Raw genomic sequence first — 18,121 nt, 5'->3', positions numbered from 1 at the left:
ATTTTATTTATTTATTTGACACAGAGAGAGCTGGAGAGGGAACACAAGCAGGAAGAGTTGGGGAGGGAGAAGCAGGCTTCCCACGAGCAGGGAGCCTGATGCGGGGCTCAGTCCCAGGACCCTGGGATCATGACCTGAGCTGAAGGCAGACGCTTAACGACTGAGCCACCCAGGCACCCCTTAACAGTTTGTTCTTAAAGCACATTGACTCTGGCCAGTGCTATGGGAGCCTCACGAGGTCTCCCGGGAACAGTTTTAACAGTTAGCTGGAACTGAAACAGTACCATCCATCACTCCTCCTGCAGAAAGTGCTCAGAAAACTCATAAAGAGACAGTAAGACTGAAAACCCTGTCTTCAAGAATCTTTTGTCCTCTTCTTTACTAAAACACAAGCAGTGTCTATTAGTATTTCGTCAATACAGAATTCTTTGCGTTACGGAGCAAGAAGAAACTTTTAGGAGTATGAAAGAATGCTGCAGAACAATTAAATCCCTCATTGACAGTTTGTATTCTCTGCATAACCTTGAATATTTTATTAGCAATGCCAGTTTACTTTTCAAAGTGCAATCTTACTGCTAAAAGTAACCTCCAGTATATTTGCCAGTTGAACTTGAAAAAGTTTCTTTGTGGTTAAGTAGGACACAGATTTGTCAATCCCGGTATTGTTTCTTTACATTGTTCTTACTCCCATTTTATCCTTGGAAGATGTAATAAAACCAATTAAAATTATATGCGATTTTCTGACGTTATAAAAGATGTATGACTCCAAGGGAGAAGAGTGGCTAAAGGTGGTTGCTAGGGACAACCAATGAAGAGGCTATAAATTAATGGGTTTGCTCCTTTTATATATGTTATTAATCAGGTGGAAGGAGGTAAATTTAAAATATTTCTTAGAAGAAAAATTCTCGTTGTAGGGAGATTCTAAACATATTTGTATGCCAAGATGAACTTACGGGTCTCTTGCGGGGGATCTTCTTGAAGGGATTACTGAGAAGCAATTCTAGAAAGAGACCTATGTCTTGCTGGATCAAAAAAGAAAATCACAGAGCATGATATGGTTCTCTAAAATGAGAGATGATGACAAACTCCTGGAGTTGAGCCAAAATTAAGTAGGTCATGCAGGAGAAGTTTTCTCCTGAAAGCCATCAGAATAGTGTGAATCCGTTGACATTGTTTCTGTTTTATTTTCAAAATGTTTAAAGAGTGGCTGCTTAAATATAGATGCTTATTTTAAGTTAAACCTTAGCTCTTTGCATAATAGATATGTTTTTAACTGGAAAAGGGTTTGGGAGCCTCATGCTAATTTAATATTTCAATATGGTTTAGGGCTTGCAATTTAGACTAAAAACCAATTCATGATTCTGCAACTTACTGATGATAAAGTTACTTAGATTGCAGGCATATTTTGTCAGGTGGGTCTTGGAAGAAATGTGCATGTTCTGTCAGTCTGCTAGTGAGGATTTCTCCCCCATGTTTTGTAGTATCATTTGTATAATGACTCAGGTGATAAGTTCCTTTATGATTGCTTTTTTTTTTTAAACAGAGTTTTTCTCCTGAATAATATGATTACCAATGTGATATGATAAGCTACTATTTCTCTCATTGGTTTTAAGCAGTAAGAAGCTTATGCTTAATTTAGGGCTCACTTACAATAGCCCTTTTCATTTACTTTTAGTAAGATGACCTGAAAAAGTAAAGATGAAATTAATATATCAGAGTAAACTATAAACTCCATGAAGAGACTTTGCCTATAGTCACCACTCTCCTCAGTGTCGAGGACAGTTCCTGGAACATATTTAGAGTTCAATGAATATTTCTTGAAAAATTGGATAAATAGACCATTGAGAAATGTATATGTGATTATAGGATTATATTTTTAATTTGGAAAAAATAAAACCCCACCAGTCACAGATTTTATTTGATAAAAATCTATGTAAAGCGGTCAGGGTAAAGGGCTTTATAAAAAGTGCTGAACGAAAGTGCCCTGATAGGCAAGAAGGGGTGATTTCATGTGATAAGCAACAGAAATGAGATATTGAAGATACCTCACTTGTGTGCAGATCAACAAAGGCACTTGAAACCCAGCCAAGTGGGGCAGGGGTTTACATTAATGTCACCCTTAGAATGTGGTTCCTCTTTCCATGTTAATGATGTTAGGAACATCCCATGCAAATGAAGTAAACAGTAGATAAGCTTGAGATCCGATTAGGATCATGGGGGAGGGTCAGGTGAGGAGTCTGGCAGAGGTTCAGGGGATAACTAAATGAGATCGTGGGGACTGGCCTTAGCTTTATTTTTTTAATTTTTTTCTCATTCTTTAAAATTTAAATTCAATTAGCCAACATATAGTGCATACCTAGTTTCAGATGTAGTGTTCAATAATTATCAGTTCAAGAATTTATCAGTAAGCCTTAGCTTTAGCAGCGCAAATGTACCAAGCATTCTCTGGACCTGTTTGTAGAGTTGCTGAATTTCCTGCTGACTTGGTGAGCCAGGGGAAACAAGCTAAATGATTTGAGTTACCCGTGTCACCTGTTCTATTTTGAAGCCATTGCTTAATTGGAGGAAACCCCAGGCCTTGAAGAATATAGATTTTATTTACTTGGTAGGGACTTTTGTAATTGGCATAGGTGTCTAGCTGTGGTGGCAGCCAGTTGTCACAGTTAATTATTTTTCTGGACTCTTACCAAGGAGTCTGAGCCCACCCAAAGAGCCTAGGATAAAGTAGAAAGAGGAATAACCATTAAAGTGTTTACTCTTCATGACTTTTAATTATATTTATTAATGTAACAGTTTACTATGCGTGTGGCTTATTTAAAAAGTGCCTCAAATCCCTTTTGAAAGTTGTCATGGCATTAATAATTTTTTTTAAATGTTGATCTTTTTACAGTTCAGAAAAGTATAAAGGCTCAAGTGTTAAGTCAGCTTTTTGAGTGAAACCTATAGTTTGCAGGAAATATAGGGGATCCATAATAATTTTAAGATTTTTAAAAAAATTTTATTTGAGAGGGAGAGCACATACTCGAGCATGAGTTGGGAGAGGGAGAAGGCGGAGAGAGAGAGTCTCAAGCAGTCTCCCCACTGAGCTCAGAACCTACACTGGCTCCATCCCATGACCCTGAGATCTGGACCTGAGCCGAAACCAAGAGTTAGTCCTAGTTTTAAAAGTTACAGGTAAGGGGGCGCCTTGGTGGCTCAGTCGTTAAGTGTCTGCCTTCGGCTCAGGTCATGATCTTGGGGTCCTGGGATCGAGCCCCACATTGGGCTCCCTGCTCAGCAGGGAGCCTGCTTCTCCCTCTCCTACTCCTCCTACTCCCTGTGCTTGTGTTCCCTCTCTCGCTGTGTTTCTCTCTGGCAAATAAATAAATAAAATCTTTAAAAAAAAAAAAAAAGTTACAGGTAAGTAAAGCAGTGTTGGGGAGGTGGAATTTTTGTAATTCGATATGTGTTAGAAGAAAGGTCTCACCAAAAGTTAACATTTCAGCAAAGACCTGGCAGAAGAAAAGCAGATATCTAGAAGGAGGACCCTTCCAAGCTGAGGAAAGAGTAAAGGAAAAAAAAGCTTGAGACAGGAATGTATGTGGTGTGTTAAGTCAAGACCAAAGAGTGGGCTAGATCAGGGGAAGATGGCAGGAAATGAGGTCAGGGAGTTCACAAGGGGCAGATTGTGTTGGGCTTTTTTGGTCCCCAGAAGACAGCCTTTACCCTGAGTGAGGTAGATGTCATTGCGAGTGTTTTAAAGTGAAGGAGTGACATGATCTGACTTAAGTTGTAAAAAGGATTATTCCTGCTTCTGTCATGATTTCAGTTAGGAATACAGGGGTGACAGATGAACTGACTAATAGTAGTTTACACGAATAGGAATTGTTTTTTCTTATGTCTCTTTTTGATGGAGGCCGTTTCTGGAATTGGGTCAATGTTATTACGATGTTACCGTCATAGACCTAAGCTCTTTCTGTCTTTCTTTCCCACCATCCTCCCCATGTTGGCTTTTCTCCGTGTGCTCTTTGCCTCATGGTTATAGGGTGGCTGACTGCTGTAGCTCCAGGTGTCACGTCTTCATTCAAGGCAGAAAGAAAGAAAGGCAACACTTCACCATATCTACTTGGAAAGCTTTACCACCAGGTAACAGGCCATTTGTGCTTGTAAGAGAAAAGGAGGAGTTAAAATATTTGCTTTCTTAGTTCTCACTGGAAAGTTAGGAAAAGGAGTTGGGGATGGGTGCTGGGTCTGTCAAACTAAATATTCCGGAGTTATGATTCCCTGTATCTGTGCTGCTTTATCAGTTTACTAGGCTCTCATGTACATTTGCTCATTTGGGCCCTCTAGTGGTCCTCTGGGAGAAAGCAAGGAAGGGATAGCTCCGTTTTCGAGGTAAGAGCGTCAAAGCCCAGAGAAGTGACTTCCTCATAGGTATTTTAATGGCAGGGCAGAGACTAGAACACCTGGCACAGACTCTCATTCATTCATTATTTCCTGGCACCTAACTTGAAAATCAGGAACAGTCTGGATTCTCTCCCCAGCAGATACATTACCATTTGCATCCAGTCTCCTTTAGCAATTGAGAGGCTACTGGAAGGCCTCTGCTTTCTCTAAGGGCTTGGAGACTGTGCTTATGTTGTGATTTTTTTTTTTTTCCTGGTTCTCCTGAGTTCTGAACTGCTGGAGGCAATGCAGGAAGCCCGAGTAAAGAAAACATTCTTCTCAGGAGGGAAAGAGAGAGTCATCCTACTGGCCTTCGACCTAGTGGGGAGAGTTGTTGAAAATCCATGGATAGAATGTTGCTTGCAGAAACATTTAAAATGCACCCGAAGAGCTCTCTGTGTAAAGAAAGTATATTTTCATTAGTTTTGTGAATTGCATAATTATTTTATAAAGATGAGAGTTGCCCTTTGCTTTTGACTAAATCTGTGGTTTTCTACCTAAGATTTGCTTAAAGCTGGGTTTCCAAGTAGCTCTGAGAAGCAGAACAGCTGTGCTCCATGCCAGACAGGCATTTTTCCCCTCCTGTCTCCGAGTGGATGCAGCTGGGAGAGGTTTGTGTTGCTCTTCAGATCCATCTTCTGTCCAGGTGTGCATTCACCCTTCCCTTTCACAAGACTGATGTTGTTTTATCTGGGAGACCTTGGGACCAAAATAATTAATGACCCAAGGCTCTGACTGGGCTATGAAAGAACACAGCGAGGCCCTAAGTTGAGGCAAAAAAGAATAACAATGTAAAAAATTATGAGGAATGGGAACTTTAATTTACTTAGGATGCTGGGAACATAAACTACATTTAATCCTTTCAACAATGTGTGTGAGATGTTATTATGGTTTTATTACTGTTTCTGTATTTCAGATACATAAACGGAAATTTAGAGATAATTAAATTACTTAACGTTGTAACTACAAAGCAACAAAGTCCAGGATTTGGATCCAAGCACATTCTAGTTATCCAGGTACTGACAGCTTTCTGTCGTGTCCTGCACACGCTAGTAAAACTAGGGAAAAATCAGGAAAGGTGATGAAATGCTAGGGGCTCTCACGGACTGAATTCAAAAATATATCAGATGTGTCCTACACATGGGATTTCTTTTGGTCTGGTGCAAGGTCAGTGTGGTTCGTTCTCAAATGTCTGTGTGCTTAAAAAAATCATTTAAGGATTTTCTTTTAAAATGTAGGTTCCTGGCCTCCAACCTAGAGGTCCCGATTACATAGGGTTGAGGCAGAGTCTGGGAATCCGCATTTTAGTAAGTATCTAGATAACTTTGATGCAGATTTTCTGGAAGTGACATTTCGGGAAATATTGCTCAAAATTGAAATTCAATAGCCAGTACTGCACCAGGCATTCAGGAAGCTTCTGGCTTCACGTCCAGGGGTTGGTAGAAAACGGATTGATGCACTGTTCATGAACGAAGATGAACAGGTGTTCTCCAATGGAGACTTTTGCCATTTATTCCAATTTGGCATTTAGAACTTAGAGATGACATAGAATATGACCAGCCCCCTTTCTAGGTGAGAATACAGAAATTTAAAAAAAAAAAAAAAATACAAAGAGGGAGTTGTACAGCATGCTTTATTTACTTTTTTCCCTTACTTTGATTCTGTAATTTTTTATTTCCCTCACACAGCCAGACACTCTAGAAGAGATTCTCAGAGGATGCTAAAAATATTGCTCTTGTCACTACAGACTTCCCATCCCCATTGCTTGCTTGCTTGCTGAATTCTTAGTAGAGAGGATGTCTTTTGTCTTTTGCCTCTTGTCTCTTTCTGACAAGAATTAGGTTCTGAGCGACTTTTGTGATCAGGTCTTGCCTCTCTGGCCAAACCCACCAAATCCACATCGAGGCTAAGTATTCCGGTCTCTTGGTTGTCATGCTGTTGGGCTCAGGCTGAGCAGGAATTTGTTTTAACTAGGGAGCTCAACCTGGCAATGAAAAGAACAAAACAAAGGACCCAAGGCTAAAATCCTGAATATAAGTTTGTTCCTTTGTTCAACTAATGTTTGAGTGGCTGTTGTTTGTAGGATATGGGCCAGGTGCTGAGCTGATAAATAATTTGTGATTAAAATAATTGATTTAGAAAATCACATTGCTTTGGTTTTCTGTTGAAAACCTTTAAAATGTGCTTGCCTATTCTATATTATAAGCTTATTCAAACATAGGAATAAATAAATCTTTTTGAGCATTTACTATGCCTAGTGCCCGGAGAACTATAATTTTCAGGCTTGGTAAAGAAAGTGACAGCATCCGGGAGCATGGTCAGACTTCAGTCAGACTGACCATGGGCCACATCTTGCTCCTGCTTCCTGTCAGCTGGGCAAATAAACTCAGGCAAGTTACTTCCCTCCTCTGAGCCTCATCTATTCATTCATTCATTCGTTTGTTTATTTATTTATTTATTAAGATTTTATTTATTTATTTGACAGGGACACAGCGATAGAGGGAACACAAACAGGGGGAGTGGGAGAGGGAGAAGCAGGCTTCTCGTGGAGCAGGGAGCCCGATGCGGGGCTCGATCCCAGGACCCTGGGACCATGACCTGAGCCGAAGGCAGACGCTTAACGACTGAGCCACCCAGGCACCCCTAAGCCTCATTTTTTAAAAAAAAATCTGTAAAGTACAATTTAAAGGATCTTTTTAAAGCTTAAATAACTAAAGAATTTCAAGCATTTGGCACACATATTTAATAAATTTCAATTAATATTATTACTGAGGTTTCTCAACTACCCTCAAGGAGCCTGTAGTACAGCTGGGGACCCAGGTCCATCCTTATTTAAAAGCACACTGAAAGGGAGCGTGGTGACTGCCAGGTCAGTCAGAGCAGCAGAAGTGCGGTCGGACAGCAAAGCCGGGAGAGGTGTCGGAAGGAATCCCTCGGAAGAGCCGCAGCTGAAGATACGGTGTAGACACAGTATGAAGCCGCCCTCTGGCTATGTTTGCAAACTGATCTTCAGTGTTCCGTACTCTATGTTGAAATCATAAGTGGCAGAAGAGAAAGGACAGTTATTTCTGTAAGGAAAAGTTAAAGGATGTGTGATTCTTTAATCTAGGAACATGATTCTTTTTTTTTCTTTTAAGATTTTATTTATTTGACAGAGAGAGACAGTACAAGCAGGGGGAGCGGCAGGGAGAGGGAGAAGCAGGCTCCTGTTGAGCAGGGAGCCCGACGACGTGAGGCTCCATCCCAGGACCCTGGGATCGTGACCTGAGCTGAAGGCAGACGCTTAATCAACTGAGCCACCCAGGCATCCCTAGGAACATGGTTCTTAATGTTTCTAGTCCTTGAGCCATTTCAGAAAGGTAGAATAAGTGAATAAATAAATAAAGATATATAGAAACACATACACACAAGATAATGAAACTAATGAGAGGGGTTTTATGTTTTTAATTTTTATTGTCCTTACATGCCTAACAGAGGGGTTACAGGAAGTTAAGTGCTGAGTATACATGAATGATTGAATTATATGTGAATGAATGTCATTTCCCTGTTTTCTAACTGGTTTTGCAAAGTCACACACAAAAGCAATTTTTGTAAAAAACAACTTACCTGAATGGGAGGTAACTTTTGAAGTTTTTACTAGTTGCGTTATAGTCAGGGTGGTTATAAAATCTATCATTCAGAATCGGGCACTTTTGAGAATAAAAGGGGATTCTTTATTAATAAGCTGAGACAACAGATGTTTACCTGCATTGTCCTGGGTAAATAGGGACATATATGGGGCAGCCTGATTATAGTTTTTATTTATCAAATACCTATCACTAGTCATTTCTTCATTAATATCAAAAATAAATTCATAGCTCCTATAAAAAATAAGCTTACAAAGGCTCAGTCATGCAAATACTACAATAAAAGTTAAGTGTTTAAAATAAAGGGAAGAAATGAAAATAAATATTTATTGAATGCTTATTTGCTAGGCATAATCTCTTAATTGGATATAAAGCTCAGAGAGATATGTAAATTAATCATTTTCCTTGCTTGTAAGTAATAGATATAAATGAGGCTTTAATTCTAGATCTGTCTGACTTGGGACTTTATTAGAACATATATTGACAGTTCTGGTCTAAAGCAGAAAGATATTTCATAACCATGTTTAAGTAAAAATTGTTATTCTTAGAAAAATTCATAGTGCCTCAGAAACAGCAGGAGAATTTCAGAGGAAGAGGCAAGATTGGACCTTTCCAAGGTCGGAGTCTCTCTTCCTGGAATCCTTAAGAATATGGGAACATTCCTTACTTTGAGGTAATTTAGAAAAAAAAATTGGAAGGGATAATAACTGTTATTCATGTGTACTAATGCATTATTTTTCGTAGTCTGTTTCTTCTTCACTCCAAAGATCTATTCAATTTTCTCAGAAATTGAGTGTCTTCAACCTACTCTTGTCTTGTGCTTTTCCACAGTGTTAAATGCTGACTTCTTAAACTGGTTCAGTGGTAACCTGTCTATCTGTAAGACACTAGACCAGCGTTACTTTGTGATTGCCATCTTGAACCTGAGCTATGCTCTTCTCTTAGGTTTGGCCAAGACCAGGTACATCTAAAGGACATTGGAGATATTGCATGGGGAATAGAGGAGCTGGTGACCTTGAATGTAGGAGCATAGTGCTGGCTGGAGTCAGACCTTTGTTTTCAAATCATGATTCAGGTATGCAATAGATGTGTGGCCTCAGCTACTTCACTTCTCTGTGCAGGTCTGGCTTCCTGGACATGTGACCTGTTCAGTTACACAAGGATCCTGCCCTTGGTTTAATACTCTGCGGTGACTATCTTGAAATTTGTAATATTTTTTGAACAAGGAGCCCCACATTTTCATTTTGTACTAGGTCTAGAAAATTACATAACTGGTCTTGTTCTAAGCCTTCTTCATTTGGAAAACAGGGATAGTAACATTTTTTTCATCTTTGGGCACACAGGATTCTCCTAGGAAAGGATATGCCAATGGGAAGGTACAGTCAGGCAGTGAGCTTAATCCCGACTGGCTCACTCATTAAAAAGGAAGGTTGAATTTGGCTGTCCCATGGTGCCCACCTCTCGCGTTGTTGTTGGCTCAGCTAGCTGTGGACATGTGCCATGGCGTGGGAAGAGGGAAAATCAAAATGCTCTTTTAAATGAGAATATCTAGGAGACATTAGAAGGATAAGGCAACCTTGTATGGAACCATGGTCATGCACTGTGGCATGAAGATTAGGGAGAGGGTTCCTCTACTTCAGCAAAGCTGAGCTTTGCTACCATTGTTGGTTCTGACATTAGCACCATACCTTGGTAGATTCACATTCGTCAAGTGCAGGTGGTAGTGCCAAGTGGTGGTCAAGTTCCCTTCTCGGTTGTGAGGGACCCAGAGAATCAAGCAGCAGATACAACCACCACCACTACCGTCACGAAAATGAACTCACATCATTGTGGGCGGAAAAGGAGGCAAATGACGAATGCCAGCTGGTTCCTCAGGCACTGTATTAAAAACTCATGTGCGAATTTTCCTGCAGTCTCTGAAAAATAGTTGGAATGGAATTTGTAAGGGGCTGGATGTCCTTTAAAAGCTAGTGAAGGAATAATATCAGAGAAAGGTGGGTTGTTGATAAAATAAGACCTGTCTTATATTCTGAGTTAGTGTAGTTTGTCACATATAGGTTACCTCAACATATTAGCTTCTTTTACTTCTGTTAATCAGGAGAAGAAATGGATTTCAATAATATATAAAGCAACATAACATTCAAACAAATCATACATCAAAGGCACGGAAAAAACAACACTTAATAAAAATGTTACTAATTCATCCTTTCTTTATAAAAACTGATAATGGATTCTTACTGCGATGTTGACAAAGTTTTTTATTTCTTGCTTACACCTCTCAATTCATGAAGTTGAAGGCTCTTTGGTATGCAACTGAGGTATCCTGTTCATGATCCTACATTTATACTGTAGATTTAAATATGGATAGCCAATCAGCACATACCTTCAATTAGCCAGTGCTGTTATATATTTGAGTAATCAGTGTCCACAGAAAATATGTTAATTTTTGATTATTCATGGATAGAAGTAGTTGTCCCTTTGGTAGTTGCACTTTGGTGTCATAGATAAAGCCCTCTGAGAGCAGGGATGGATAAAGAACTGATGGTAGATTTACTGTAGCAAGTAGCAAAATAGCCCAGTGGGAGAGACAACAACAATGAAAACAAAATCAAACCTACCACCCATTTCGGGGAGCCGTGGAGGTAAGGATAGGACTTAAACCATTCATTTGACAGTTTGGGCAATGTATTAAAAAAAAAAAGAAAGAAACTCGGAAGATTTCTTAGTCTGTCGTGCCTGCCACAGAGAAGAAATATGCCATTTAACAAGTACTTTGCCCAGGTGTTTTTGCTCCTACCAGCTGGCAACTACAGAATGTAGTACTGTCTTATCATCACCAGGAGACATTGCAACACGTTCCTGGGGAGTTAACAAATAGAAAATATCCAGGCCTGCTCAGCAGGAATGAAGCTTTAATATTCTTAACCTGCTGAAGGCAGTGGAAAGTTTTCATTAGAACAGTTGCTCAAATGAGTCACATTTATATTGCCTTGCTACCCTATGTTTCTTTTTTTTTTTTTTTTAAGATTTTATTTATTTATTTGACAGAGAGACACAGCGAGAGAGGGAACACAAGAAGGGGGAGTGGGAGAGGGAGAAGCAGGCTTCCCTTGGAGCAGGGAGCCCGGTGCGGGGCCTGATCCCAGGACCCTGGGATCATGACCTGAGCCGAAGGCAGATGCCGAATGGCTGAGCCACCCAGGCGCCCCTACCCTATGTTTCTTTCCTGGATCCTGCGCTGAAGCTGACATTTCCACAGGTGCAACTTGCTGCAAACAGGTCAAGAACTCTGCTCTGAAGTTTTGCAGAATTTAGAGAGCTCTATTTTCATTTAATGTTTGAGCCATCTTAGTTTATAGTCTATGTGAGAATATTTACCAAAAAGTCTGTGGGTTTTTTGCTTACTTTTGAACGATCTGAGCTAAATTTATTTCTTAGAAACATAAACAATGCCTTGAATTATACATTTTCTGGTCCTTTAAGTGACCAAACAGATATAATGGCATACTTCAGCCCTGAGCGTGGTTAATTCACTGAATTTTTATGTTGATCTGAAAAGAATGACTCCTGGAAGATTTCATTTTGAAATACTATCTGCTAAATTGCTAAATTATGTTTTAAGCTTTTCCTTTTAAATGAAGGGTTACTTTCTAAGAACAACTTAGAAGCATTATGATAATTTCTCTTGCAGTTGTGACCTTGAGAAAGATGCAGAATGTTCCTGCTTCGTGATTTTGGCAGAATCCTTTAAACTAAACAAATGATTTCAACAGCGTAATTTTATTATTCCATTTGCTGACAGTTCCAGGTTCCTGGTACATACCTTCTATTTTCTTATTCATAGAAAATCTTTTCAAAGACATAGCTTTAGAAATTCTCTGATACTGAAATATGTTGTTGTACTTATATTACACAAACTCAAAGAAACTTGAGGGAGAAAAACTCACTATTTCCTTGACATTTCCTAGAACCAGGTGACTCAAAAGAAATGTAAAACCAGGAGACAGAATTCAGAAAGGAAAATTACAGGAATTAAATAATCGTTAACTTCTGTGTTGATAAAAACTCAGAAAAAGGAAATGTAATGATCCAAAATATTTAATTTTAATAAATGGAACACCATTTATTTAAAAGACATTTTCATATTATTGGCACTTTATTTTCAACGAATGTTTTGCAGGAACATGCCTTTGGAGCAGAGAGTATGCCAACTATCCATAAATATTTAAGATCTCAAAGAATTATTTGATTTCTTGTAGTAGTTAGTAAAACCATATCAAATAATTTAAATTGGAGCTAGCTGAGAATAGATGTCATGCAACACACATGAAATAACTCTTTAACATTCTAGGCAAAGTGACTCTCCTCAGCTGGTTATTCCATTTCAACACTGCTTATGACACACAGCTTGTTCACCCATGATGGATCGTTTGCAGCAGAGGATGTACTCTGTGGGCAACTCAGGGCATATGCACGATTGCATGAACCACAGGGAAGGCACTTTGGACTCAACTTGCAATATATTTGCTTTTACTTGTTTAAATTCCAGTGTTTAAAGATATATCAAGATATTTTGGATAAGGCAGATCCGATGAACTCAACATAAGAATTTATGAGAGCAAGGGGAAACATACTACAAAAGTCTTCATCCTCAGAGAGGTTCTTTTTAAAATGAATTCAAATTAAATGTAATAAATGAGTTTTTCTCTAAGTATATTGAGGTTTGATAATTCTGTCCAAAACACCATCTTAGAACCTTTAAAACCGTATGAGAAACACAGTTTTTTTTTAATGTCATGCATAAAAATGATACTTTTTAGAAAGAGACCTTTCTAAAAGAGAACATATTCTAAGCCAGGCTCGGTAAACTGTGGCTCATGGGCCAAATCCTGTTTATTTGGTATGGCCCATGAACTACAAATGATTTTCACATTTTTTTTTTTAAGGTTAACATTTATTGACTACTTATCCAGACCAGGTGCTACATGTCTTAACTCATTTCATCTTCACTGTACTCTAATGAGGTTGGGACTATTACACTCCCCATTTATTAGCGAGGAAACTGAAACAGAGAGATCCAGAGTCACTCAACTAATAAGTTGCAGAGCCAGGATATGCACAGTTTGGCTCCATAATCCATGCTTTCAACCAGCATACTCTCTATTACCTCTGAAACATAAATTCCCCAATGGGCCGTTTATGTCCTTCTACTACTTGCTTTATTCTCATTCCCTAACAGAGCTCTCCAGCTATCTTCGGCTTCAAACAAATGAAACTCTTTTCCATTCTTCTAATCTTTGCAGGCTGTGGGTTGTCCTTAAGGTTTGTCCCTCTGACCAGACAGCTCTTCTCTCATCTCTACCTTTCCAAAACCTGTCCATGCTTCAAGAACCAGTCTTTACTAGTAATAACCAACTAGAAGATATGATGCTAATTATAATAACACCCAAACTTCTAGCTACCAGTTAAACAAAGGAGACTTTACAGAATCATAGGAGAAAAGTTGAGCGAATAGACAAATACATTTAAATATGTTTTTAAATGGTTGGGAAAACACAAAAGAAAAATATTTTGTGACATGTGAAGATTATATGAAATGGAGATTTCATTGTGCATAAATAGTTATTGGAACATAGCCATGCTCCTTCATTTATGTATCATCTGTTATGTGTGGGTGCGTTTAGGCTGCAATGACAGGGTAGCATTGTTGCAACAGAGACCATCCCGCCTGCAAAGCTTCAAGTATTTGCTATCTGGCCCTTTGCAGAAAATGTTTGCCAATTTCTGTTCCAAATTACTTAATTTCTGATTTTGATCTATGATTGCATAGATCTATGATTGCATAGTAAGTTTTTGTAGGTAAACTAGACTTTATGGCCATAATTATTTATGCACTAACATTATGAACACATAACCATAACAGGTATGGTATTATTTTGCGTTTGCATTTGCATGGCATGTAGTAGGTTCCCAATAAATATTTTTTGAAGAAATAGATGAATAAATGGACACTTGAAGCTGAAAAATATCAGTATTAAAAGAATAATCCATTTTAGTCATGTACTTTTTCTTCTGATTTAGTTTAAACTAGTTTTGAAGACTTATTTAGTTTAGTAATATTTGTCATGTCCCTGAAGTAATTCATTGCCATAAATTTGAAAACAATATATTTGTGGAATCACAAATTTGTGTCTGATTTAACTCAGCTAAATGTAATCCTAATTAGATGTGTGGTGTTCTAGTATTTCATGTTCCCAATTCATTTTTTATGGTTCCTCTGTGCCATGCAGTATTAAAAATATATGCAAATCTCTATGATTATTCACACAGAGAGACAGAAGCTTCTGTGATCGGTAATCATCCATTTACACATAAAGAAATTGATTTGTAGAGAATCAATAATTAGATGGCCTTGGAATATAAATCTGAGATTTCTGCTGTAGAATGGCTTTCTTCTGATTGACTCTTCTTTAAGTTCTGAGTCTAAGACTTCCATGATTATTGATTATAATTATTTTTAAAGTTAATGACTGCCTTGGGACTTCTTTTGAGACTGGAATAAGTCCAAAATGCAAAACTTCTGACTGAGTTAGTAAACAAATAAATCTCTAATCTCATCAAGCAGGTTCTTTCCTGGAAGCTGTGTAAATTAGAAACACAGTGTCTCACAATTCCGTTAATAAAATCACATCAGCATAATTTAATAAGTCACATATACAACATTAAGGTTTCAGAGCCAGGGCTAGCATTACTGTGAGAGGGGGTCAGTTATAGAAGTCTTAATGTGAGAAACTTAGAAACTGTTTGGAGTGAATAAGGATAGCAGAAAAACTTTTCTAGATAAAGATTATTAAAATATCATTTAACTTCTTTTTATGAAATTTTAAACTGCATATTTGAGATATCAGATCATTTGAACAAAAATGACCATAACTACTTGTGCATATGTAAAATAAATAGGACAGTTTTCTTAGATTAGACATTGGGACCATATTAATCTTTCTTTATACCGTTGGAGATAAAATCAAAATTGTAATCATGCTGTTTACAAGCATGGGTTCTGTGGTAATGTAGAAAATTTGAGTAAGAGAGAAGGATTTAACAATTAAAACTTTTTAGGGGTATCTTAGTCCAAATTCAACATTGTTTCACTAGGAATATGTGCAACTTAAACTGACACTACTGATCACTGTATGTGATCTTGTGTGTGAAGGATCTGCCTTGTGTGCGAAGGAAGTATTTTCTATAGGTTCTATAGTTACTGTTTCCTATAGGTTATCCTGTTCCAACTCAAATCTGTCTATGGAGATATAGATATAGATACAGATATTATACAACATTTCTCTTATACACAAAATAGTAAATATCATGTCACCTTTCCTTCCAGTGGCTTTTCACAGCACATATAAATATTTGATCAATACAGTGAAATTAGGGAAAATGAGTTACATAAAAAAAGGTACTTCTAGGAAGTAAAGGAGAAAAACTGGAAATAATTAAATTATGAAGCAATAATTATGTAGCATGTTTTACATGCAAATCTTTAAAGACATTTAAATATAGAAATTTACAATTACAAAATTATGCAGGCAACATGCAGTTGTGTTATATAGTACAACAATATAGTGAGTGTTACCTCCCAAATTAAGAATGAGAACACTATTAATATCATCTTGGATCCTTTCAGAGATAGCAATTATTTTGAATTCTGTTTTCATTATCCCCATGCCTTTATTTTAAAATAGTTTTATGTATCATAACCCCTCCCCCATATTTCTTAATATTGCTTATCTTTGAAATTTTGTAATTTGTTTTATTCATTTCTGATACTCCGTCTGGCTGTACTTCATTTATTTTTCCCTGTGGTAAATATCCCATTGTGTGAACATACCACAAGTTATTTATCCATTATCCTATCATTAGACATTTGGGCAATTTCCAGTTTTTCCCCCTATTTTATACTGTGCTGCTATGAATATTAGTGTAAATATCTCTGATACACATTTGCAAATGTTTTTTAGGGCATATAATGAAGAGTAGAATTGCAAGATCATAGTTTATCCGAATGTTCAACTTTACCATATAATGATATATGGTTTTTAAAAAATGTTTGGACTAATATACACCATAACTAGCAACATTCCATTTGATCCATATCCTTACTAGCATTTGGTGTTGTCAGAGTTCTTCATCTGTGCCAGTCTGTTGGGGCAAATGCATTTCACTGTAGTCTTAATTTTCATTTCCCTGATTACTAATGAGGGTGAACGTCTTTCTTCAATTGAAGTATAGTTGACATACAATGTTACATTAGTTTCAGATGTAAAACATAGTGATTCAACAACTCTACATGTTATGCTGTGCTCCCCACAAGTGTAGCTGCATCTGTCACCATACAGCCCTATTAACTCACCATTGACTGTGTACTCTGTGCTTTCATCTCCATGACTTATTCATTCCATAAGTGGAAGTCTGTAGCTCCCACTTTTCTTCACCCATTTTGCCCATTCCCCACCCCCTGCACTCTGGCAATCCCTAGTATTCATGGGTCTGTTTCTGCTATTTTTGTTTGTTCATTTGTTTCATTTTTAGATGCCACATATTCATGAAATTATGATATTTGCCTTTCTCAGACTTATTTCACTTAGCATAATACCTTCTAGGTCCATCCATGTTGTCTCAAATGGCAAGATCTCATTTTTTTTTTTTTTTAGATTGTATTTATTTGAGAGAGAGAAAGAGAGAGAGGGGGAGAGAATGTACACAAGCCCGGGGAGGGGCAGAGAAGCAGACCCCCACTGAACAGGGAGCCTGACGCAGGACTCGATCCCAGGACTCTGGTATCATGACCTGAGCTGAAGGCAGATGCTCAACCGACTGAGCCACCAACGTGCCCCACAAGATCTCATTCTTTTTTATGGTTGAGTAATATTCCATTACATATTTTATATATATATATACACACACACACACACACATATACCATGTATTCTTTGTCCATTCATCTATCGATAGACACTTAGGTTGCTTTCATATCTTGGCTATTGTAAATAATGCTACAGTAAACACAGGGGTACATATTTCTTTTTAAATTAGTGTATTATTAAAAAAAGTTTTTATTTAAATTCCAGTTAGTTAATACACAGTGTGATATTAGTTTCAGGTGTTCAATATAGTGATTCAACACTTCCATACATTACCCTATGCTCATCACAAGTGTACTCCTTAATCCTCGTTACCTATTTAACCCATCCCCCACCCACCTCCCTGCTGGTAATCATCAATTTGTTCTCTATAGTTAAGAGTCTGTTTCTTGGTTTGCCTCTTTCTCTTTTTTTTTTCCCTTTTCTCATTTGTTTTGTTTCTTAAATTCCACATATAAGTGAAATCATATGGTATTTGTCTCTCTCTGACTGACTTACTTCACTTAGTATAATACTCTCTAGTTCCATCCATGTTGTTGCAAATGGCCAGATTTCATTCTTTTTTATGGCTGAGTAATATTGCATTATATGTATTCATTAATATATAAATATATGTTGTATATTAGTATATATCATATATATATTTATGTGGTGAAAGGGAAACCCTCTTGCACTGTTGGTAGGAATGCAAACTAAATTAGTGTTTTTGTTCTCCAGTAGTGGAATTACCGGGTCATATAGTACTTCTATTTTTAATTTTTTGAGGAACCTCCATACTGTTTTCCACAGTGGTTGCACCAGCTTACATTCCTGCCAACAGTTCCTTTTTCTTTGCATCCTCACCAACACTTGTTATTTTTTGTCTTTTTGCTACTAACCATTCTGACAATTATAAGGGGGCATCTGACTGTGTTTTGATTTGCATTTCCCTGATGATTGCTGATGTTGGGCATTTTTTCATGTGTCTGTTGGCCATCTGTATGTCTTCTTTGGAAAAATGTCTCTCAGGTGCTCTGCCCATTTTTCAGTCAGATTATTAAAATTTTTTGTGTTCAGTTGAACACAAAAGGGTGAGGATGAACATCTTTTTATATTTTTATTACTATTGTATATTTCTTCTTTTTAAAAAAATTTTATTATGTTATG

The 18,121-nt window shown here is 37.6% G+C and overlaps 1 protein-coding gene across 5 annotated transcripts in view; it reads left to right on the top strand.

Annotated features, from left to right (window-relative positions):
- Positions 1-18,121, top strand: part of TMEM117 (transmembrane protein 117) — a 453,511-nt gene that overhangs the window by 167,351 nt on the left and 268,039 nt on the right. Inside the window, exon 3 of one of the 5 annotated variants that reach the window (XM_032420501.1) lies at positions 8,997-9,126. The exons of the other annotated variants lie outside the window; for them this stretch is intronic. The gene's annotated coding sequence lies outside the window, so the exon portion shown is untranslated. The remainder of the gene's footprint in view (positions 1-8,996; positions 9,127-18,121) is intronic. 5 annotated transcript variants of the gene reach the window in all.

Source organism: Phoca vitulina, unplaced genomic scaffold, assembly GCF_004348235.1.
Source record: "Phoca vitulina isolate PV1807 unplaced genomic scaffold, GSC_HSeal_1.0 scaffold23, whole genome shotgun sequence".
Taxonomy (NCBI): Eukaryota; Metazoa; Chordata; class Mammalia; order Carnivora; family Phocidae; genus Phoca; species Phoca vitulina.
Note: the sequence above shows the minus strand (reverse complement) of the source record. Positions and strands in the feature narration are given on the sequence as shown.